This window comes from Eptatretus burgeri, unplaced genomic scaffold (assembly GCF_056783735.1).
Source record: "Eptatretus burgeri isolate ZD-2024b unplaced genomic scaffold, Ebu_testis_v1 Ebu_testis_scaffold_717, whole genome shotgun sequence".
NCBI classification, from domain to species: domain Eukaryota; kingdom Metazoa; phylum Chordata; class Myxini; order Myxiniformes; family Myxinidae; genus Eptatretus; species Eptatretus burgeri.
Window position 1 is genome coordinate 24,001 of NW_028222666.1, and position 6,000 is coordinate 30,000.

Here is a 6,000-nt window from a genome sequence, read left to right on the forward strand (position 1 = left end):
ATTCCTCATTCGAACGCATCATGTGAGCGGGCACTCAGTCTTGTACGGAAGAATCATACTGCATTTCGTCCCAATTTGAGTGTCAAAACCCTGCAAGCTCTCTTAATTGAAAAACTAGCTCATAGCACCCCTTGCTACCAGAGAGAATACAGCAAAGTCATAATCAGAAGGGCTAAAAGAGCCACACAGCTGTCACTCAGCAAAGCTGCCATGGAAAAAGCAAGCAGCAGTAGTACCAGCCAGTAAGGTAAGAAAAATATTGCTTCTTTTGTGCTTTTTGTTAATCTTTGATTGTCCCCTAACTTACTAATATTAACATACATGTAACATTAAAAAGTGCACAATTTTCCCCTTTTTTTGTTCAAAAAGTGGGAATTCTTAACATGTTAAATGCTCCAAAATAGGGCTCAGAGGGCACTAGAGAGCGTCTAGAACCCCAGAGCTTCCAAGACCCCGCCGCAAGGGTCGAGCGCTCCGCGCTCGAGATGTGCGCTTAGCGCACATTATTTGGTGTCGGTTGCAAATCCTCCCTAATTCTGATTTCCAAAAGTTGGCATCTCTGGGAGTGTGGTGCGTGTGGGGATTGTGGGGAGTGTGGTGCGTGTGGCGCGTGTGGGGATTGTGGGGCGTGTAGGGATTGTGGGGCGTGTGGGGCGTGTAGGGATTGTGGGGCGTGTGGGGCGTGTAGGGATTGTGGGGCGTGTGGGGAGTGTGGAGATTGTGGGGATTGTGGAGATTGTGGAGATTGTGGGGATTGTGGGGCGTGTGTGGAGTGTGGTGCGTGTGGGGGTTGTGGTGAGTGTGGTGCGTGTGGGGATTGTGGGGCGTGTAGGGATTGTGGGGCGTGTAGGGATTGTGGGGCGTGTGGAGATTGTGGGGAGTGTGGTGCTTGTGGGGATTGTGGTGCGTGTGGGGATTGTGGTGCGTGTGGGGAGTGTGCTGCGTGTGGGGATTGTGGGGCGTGTAGGGATTGTGGGGAGTGTGGGGCGTGTAGGGATTGTGGGGAGTGTAGGGCGTGTGGGGAGTGTGGTGCGTGTGGGGATTGTGGGGAGTGTGGTGCGTGTGGTGCGTGTGGGGAGTGTGGTGCGTGTGGGGAGTGTGGTGCGTGTGGGGAGTGTGGTGCGTGTGGGGCGTGTAGGGATTGTGGGGATTGTGGGATTGTGGGGAGTGTGGTGCGTGTGGGGAGTGTGGTGCGTGTGGGGAGTGTGGGGCGTGTGGGGCGTGTGGTGCGTGTGGGGATTGTGGGGCTTGTAGGGATTGTGGGGAGTGTGGTGCGTGTGGGGCGTGTAGGGATTGTGGGGAGTGTGGTGCGTGTGGTGCATGTGGGGAGTGTGGTGCGTGTGGGGAGTGTGGGGCGTGTAGGGATTGTGGGGAGTGTGGGGCGTGTGGTGCGTGTGGGGATTGTGGGGCTTGTAGGGATTGTGGGGAGTGTGGTGTGTGTGGGGAGTGTGGTGCGTGTGGGGATTGTAGGGGTTGTGGGGCGTGTAGGGATTGTGGGGAGTGTGGGGCGTGTGGGGAATGTGGGCGTGTGGGGAGTGTGGGGCGTGTGGGGCATGTGGGGATTGTGGGGCGTGTGCGTGTCTGTTTTTAGTTACATGTGTGCGGTGCGTTGGTTTCGTGCATTCGCGGTCTGAACTCGAACCTGGGCCCGTGGTGTGTGGCGCTGTGGAGGAGGTAATGCTGCGGCATGGTGTGGGGAAATCCGTGCAGTTAGTCAGGGAATATTGCAAAAATCTGGGAACAAATTCCTTACCAAGAAATTTCTTCACCAATGTGTTTGTGAGGGTGTCCACTAACATATTTGAAAAAGTTTACATTCAACTCCCCTTGGGGAACCCGTGACAGGGGTCAATGACCTTTTTTAAGATAAAAATTTTCTTATATTTCCATTCTGGGTCACAGTATCCGACAGGAAGCATCGAAATTATTCAAAGTAGGCTCATTTTAAAGCTAAGAACATATCTGACATGGTGATACCTAAAACAAATCAATATGTTAAAAAGTTTGCACAATTTTGAGCAAAAAAATATAATTTTTTGGGTAAATATTAACTTTTCTGGTCTACAATTCCTCTTCTGGGAAGATTCCCCTTCGTTTCGTTTTTCTGAAAGTTTCCAGCAGACTGCCCAAGATATGCAGCATTCATGTATTAAAAGTAAAACATTCTGGTATTTATAAAATTAAAATTATGAAAGGTCACTGACCTTTACTGTTTTCCCTTATTGTAACATAAATTGTAATAACCGTTAGTGGGAATCCGGAATCGGTTTACCATCGGTTCATCCGCTTTTGTGTAAGGGTTTAAATCGATACTGCTCCACAATGTCAAATACCTCAGGAGTCGATGTCTGAGTCTTCTCCAGACTCTACATCATCAGGGATACAGTTCATACATGTAATGCCTTTACAACTTCCGCATGCTGAGATACACTTGACACCATTCTACTTGCAGTTGCACTGCCGGTTGCTGCAATCTCCAGCACAATTGCAAGTCGTGAACCGGAGCAGCTCCTCAGGAGCCATGGGGTCTACTGTTGGATCTGGCTCGTAACCACGAACCCCTCCCATCCATCCATAGTCACTGGGGTCCAAACACATGCTCTGCAGCAGCATCCAGTCCCGGGTTTGGAGATAGGCACGGAGAGAATGCTGTGCAGCTGCACACTCTGTTGGAGGCAGAGTCTCTGGTTTGATTAGCCTGGCCGCCACCTTCCGCGAGAACATGTTGTATCGAATTGCACCCAAAGTAGCACCTGGGTCATGGTAAATGTGCTGGAAAATCGCAATACCGGCCCTGATCACCACGTCCTTCGTAGCCCGTACGTCAAGGAAGATGTCTGTATGTTCATCAATGTCCCCTGCACAAAACCTGTCAAATAGAGTCGTTTTCCCGTGGCCCCCGATTGCAGAAACCGTATCACAACCGGTGAAGGCATGAGTAAAGAGCAGGTACTGCCTCTTTCTTGCAGAGAGAGCTTCTCGGATCCTCCTGACATCGTAAGAGCCCTTCGATTTGGTTAAGAAGAGTGGATGGTTGGTGCTTGAGCTCTGGTGTACCAGCATTATCAGCACGTCCGCGTCTTCCGCCCGCACCTGAAAATAGAATAAGATATGAGCAAAGCGTCTTGAATTTTGCAAACACGGTGAACTTAACAATTGAAAAGTTATTTAACTATGCTACTCTTGTTTTCTGAGGATAAATGCACTTTCATAACAATGTGGCACATCAAAATACAAGTGACGTTACAAAAATGACGATCATGTGTTTACTGATGCCCAGTGCAGGACAACATTTGGATTTGCCAAATTAAAAAAAATAACATTGCCTCTTCTTTTTTTATTTAACTCAGTTAATTAGTTTTATATGTGCCAATGTCAAGGTTTTTTTTGTTTTGTTTTATCAACACAGAAACAAATCAAAAGTAATGTAGTTGATCTAAGTAAAATACCTGGACATGGACGTCATGGACAAAAACAGGACACGAAACACACAAAAAGCAGGGATGGGATGGACAAGATGGAAACTGGAAAATTGGAAGGAGAGATTTGGCAGGTGATGTGAAGAAGAGTATGTGGGATCGTGGTTTAGGATTGAGGACGATCTGAGATGGTGGTGGAAGTGTCGGGTGTGGGGGAAAGACTGTGTGGGGGAAGATTTGAGAGGATGTGAGGGGGAAGTATTCAGAAGGTGGGGTGAAGAGGGAGACAGAAAGGGGAAGATGAAAAATTGAAAATGGGGGTCAGGATGGTTGCTTTTCCTGATAAAGCTTTTTGATTCAATTTTAAACAAAACTTCTTTGTTCTTTTCTTTGTTTATAACAAGAGGTGCACTGATCCTGGAGATAATGCAATACCAGGACAATGCGTGGAACAGACAGAGCAAGCTCGTAATCTGACTCCTCCAAACAAAAATATGTTTAATAGATAAGTCCCACGATGTGAGACATATTGGTTATTAAACCAATAAGAACAGATTTATTAAAAATTTATTAAAGACCAAAATTAAAAAGTTAAAAAAGAATAGACACTGAGGATAAAATTCCTCCACACCGTTAGAATCAAAAGAGAATAGAAATAGGCCCCTGGGGGAATGTCAAAATAAAAAGAACACAACCCCCAAGGACCAATTAAGGGCACCAAGCCATAAAAAGAAAGGGGACCAGTCCAAAAATGGAAATTTGCACCTCTCGTCCGTTTGGCAAGATCCATTCACTTAGACAAACATAGAAACCATGCACACCATACAAAAAAATAAAAATAAAAATAAAAAAGGGGGGGGAAGGAAGGAGGGGAGGAAGGGAAATAGGGAAGTACCAACCTCAAACCTCTTCATACTGACGATGGCCCGACATGTGCTCAATATAAATATCCCGGGATCCCTTTATGGCATCAATACAACAAAGCCGACGCATCAGCTTCCGGTAAGACCGGGAGATTCCCAACCGGTTCAGGGCCGACTCATTTCCAGGGAACCACGATCCCAGTGCTCCCACTATTAACCCAAGCACCTGGACATCCTTGCCCTTAGCCACCAATGCTTTACGCAGTCCTTCATACTTTTCCCTCTTTGCAACTGCGCAAGTGGCAAGGGCATCGGAACCATTGTCAAAGGGGACAGCAATGTCAACAATTGTGATTTTATTTCCCTCCACCACAGTGATGTCTGGTCTTTCATGTGGGGAGGGATCACCGGGAACATGTTGATCTACATATACGTCCCCATGACGAATGGCCTTGACCAGACGACTCTGGATCATGTTGTGACGGCGGCGAATGGGTACCATACCCGGGGGACAATGGTCAACAATGTGAGCCAGAGTCTCCCGGGGATAGCAACACCGCCGACACCCCTGGGGGGCAGCGGGATTCCACCGATGGGTCACAGCATTAGTCGGGACACAGTTCAGCCTTGCCCGATGCACAAACCTCCAATCACAGAAGCGCATAAACGAACCACTGCGAATCCATGAGGAACCGTTGGCAAACTTATCCGTTTTCAGTGCAGCGGCCACCTTTCCCTGGTCCGGGAGGCCGAGCAACCGCTGTGCAAACTTCTCCCTGGTCCACTCCCGAAGTGCAGGACACACGTCTTTAGAGCTGCACTCTCGGGAATGGCCCAGGGTCACAACGGGCTCCCTTGAGAGGGCACGACGGACAGTCACATTCAACCGCCGCGTCGCGGACCTCACCCGAGACCAGAGCGTGGAAATTTGGCCGCTGTACCCGGAGTTCGCCAATGGCCCTTCCATCGAGCCAGACAGGAACTTATCCACGTCCGACTCAACGGGAACACAGCGGATCGTCCGGTGGACGACCGACAAGAGCTGCTGCGTGGCAATGCCGCGTAAGGAAAGGTCGCTGGAGGACAGCATCCGCACCGTCTGAACGACAGTTTGGATGTCTGCCTCCGACCACGGGTGTTGAAGCCCTAATCCACCAACGTCCCGGCCCGCGAAAATATAATTATTAGAAGCGCGGACCGGAAGCTGGCAGATCTCCTTCGCCGCACTGACCACCGCAGATACCAGCCTATTAACTTGTTTCTTGGTCGTCTCTCCCGTGCGCAACGCGAAAGAGAGGCAGGGCTGGACAAAGGTCTGAATCGCATCCAACTTTTGCCATGGTGCTAGCAATGATTGTTTAATTTTGAGGACGTCCGCCATCATGTTGGTAACCAATGAGCAGACGTCCTCATCATCTCTATACACACCGATGGGGGTCCCGAGGTAGCGATAATGCTCCTCGCTACTCAGAGCTGGCATGGTTCGACCCTGAATCGAGAATAACACATCACCGACCCTGACCCCCCCACGACAGAAAAGTGACAGATAACAATTAAATAACAATTAAACCAATAAGAACAGATACTACACTTGATCTTAGCCTTGAGAGGCCGAGAAGCGATAACTTCAAACAATCCCGAAAATGAGGGTCAATGAGAACACCCCGCGTCGCTTCAGTAGAGAAAATAATTTTTTTTAACATAATCTCGCTTTGGAA

General features: G+C 48.8%; 1 non-coding gene and 2 pseudogenes across 1 annotated transcript; all 3 read right to left on the minus strand.

Annotated features, from left to right (window-relative positions):
* Positions 1-1,530: 1,530 nt before the first annotated feature.
* Positions 1,531-3,254, minus strand: LOC147007088 (uncharacterized; annotated as a pseudogene).
* A 566-nt stretch (positions 3,255-3,820) lies between these two features.
* LOC147007089 (U2 spliceosomal RNA) lies at positions 3,821-3,990 on the minus strand (annotated as a pseudogene).
* A 1,722-nt stretch (positions 3,991-5,712) lies between these two features.
* LOC147007090 (U2 spliceosomal RNA) lies at positions 5,713-5,905 on the minus strand. Its single transcript, XR_015054407.1, has one exon. It is a non-coding gene; the product is annotated as a U2 spliceosomal RNA (small nuclear RNA).
* Positions 5,906-6,000: the final 95 nt, after the last annotated feature.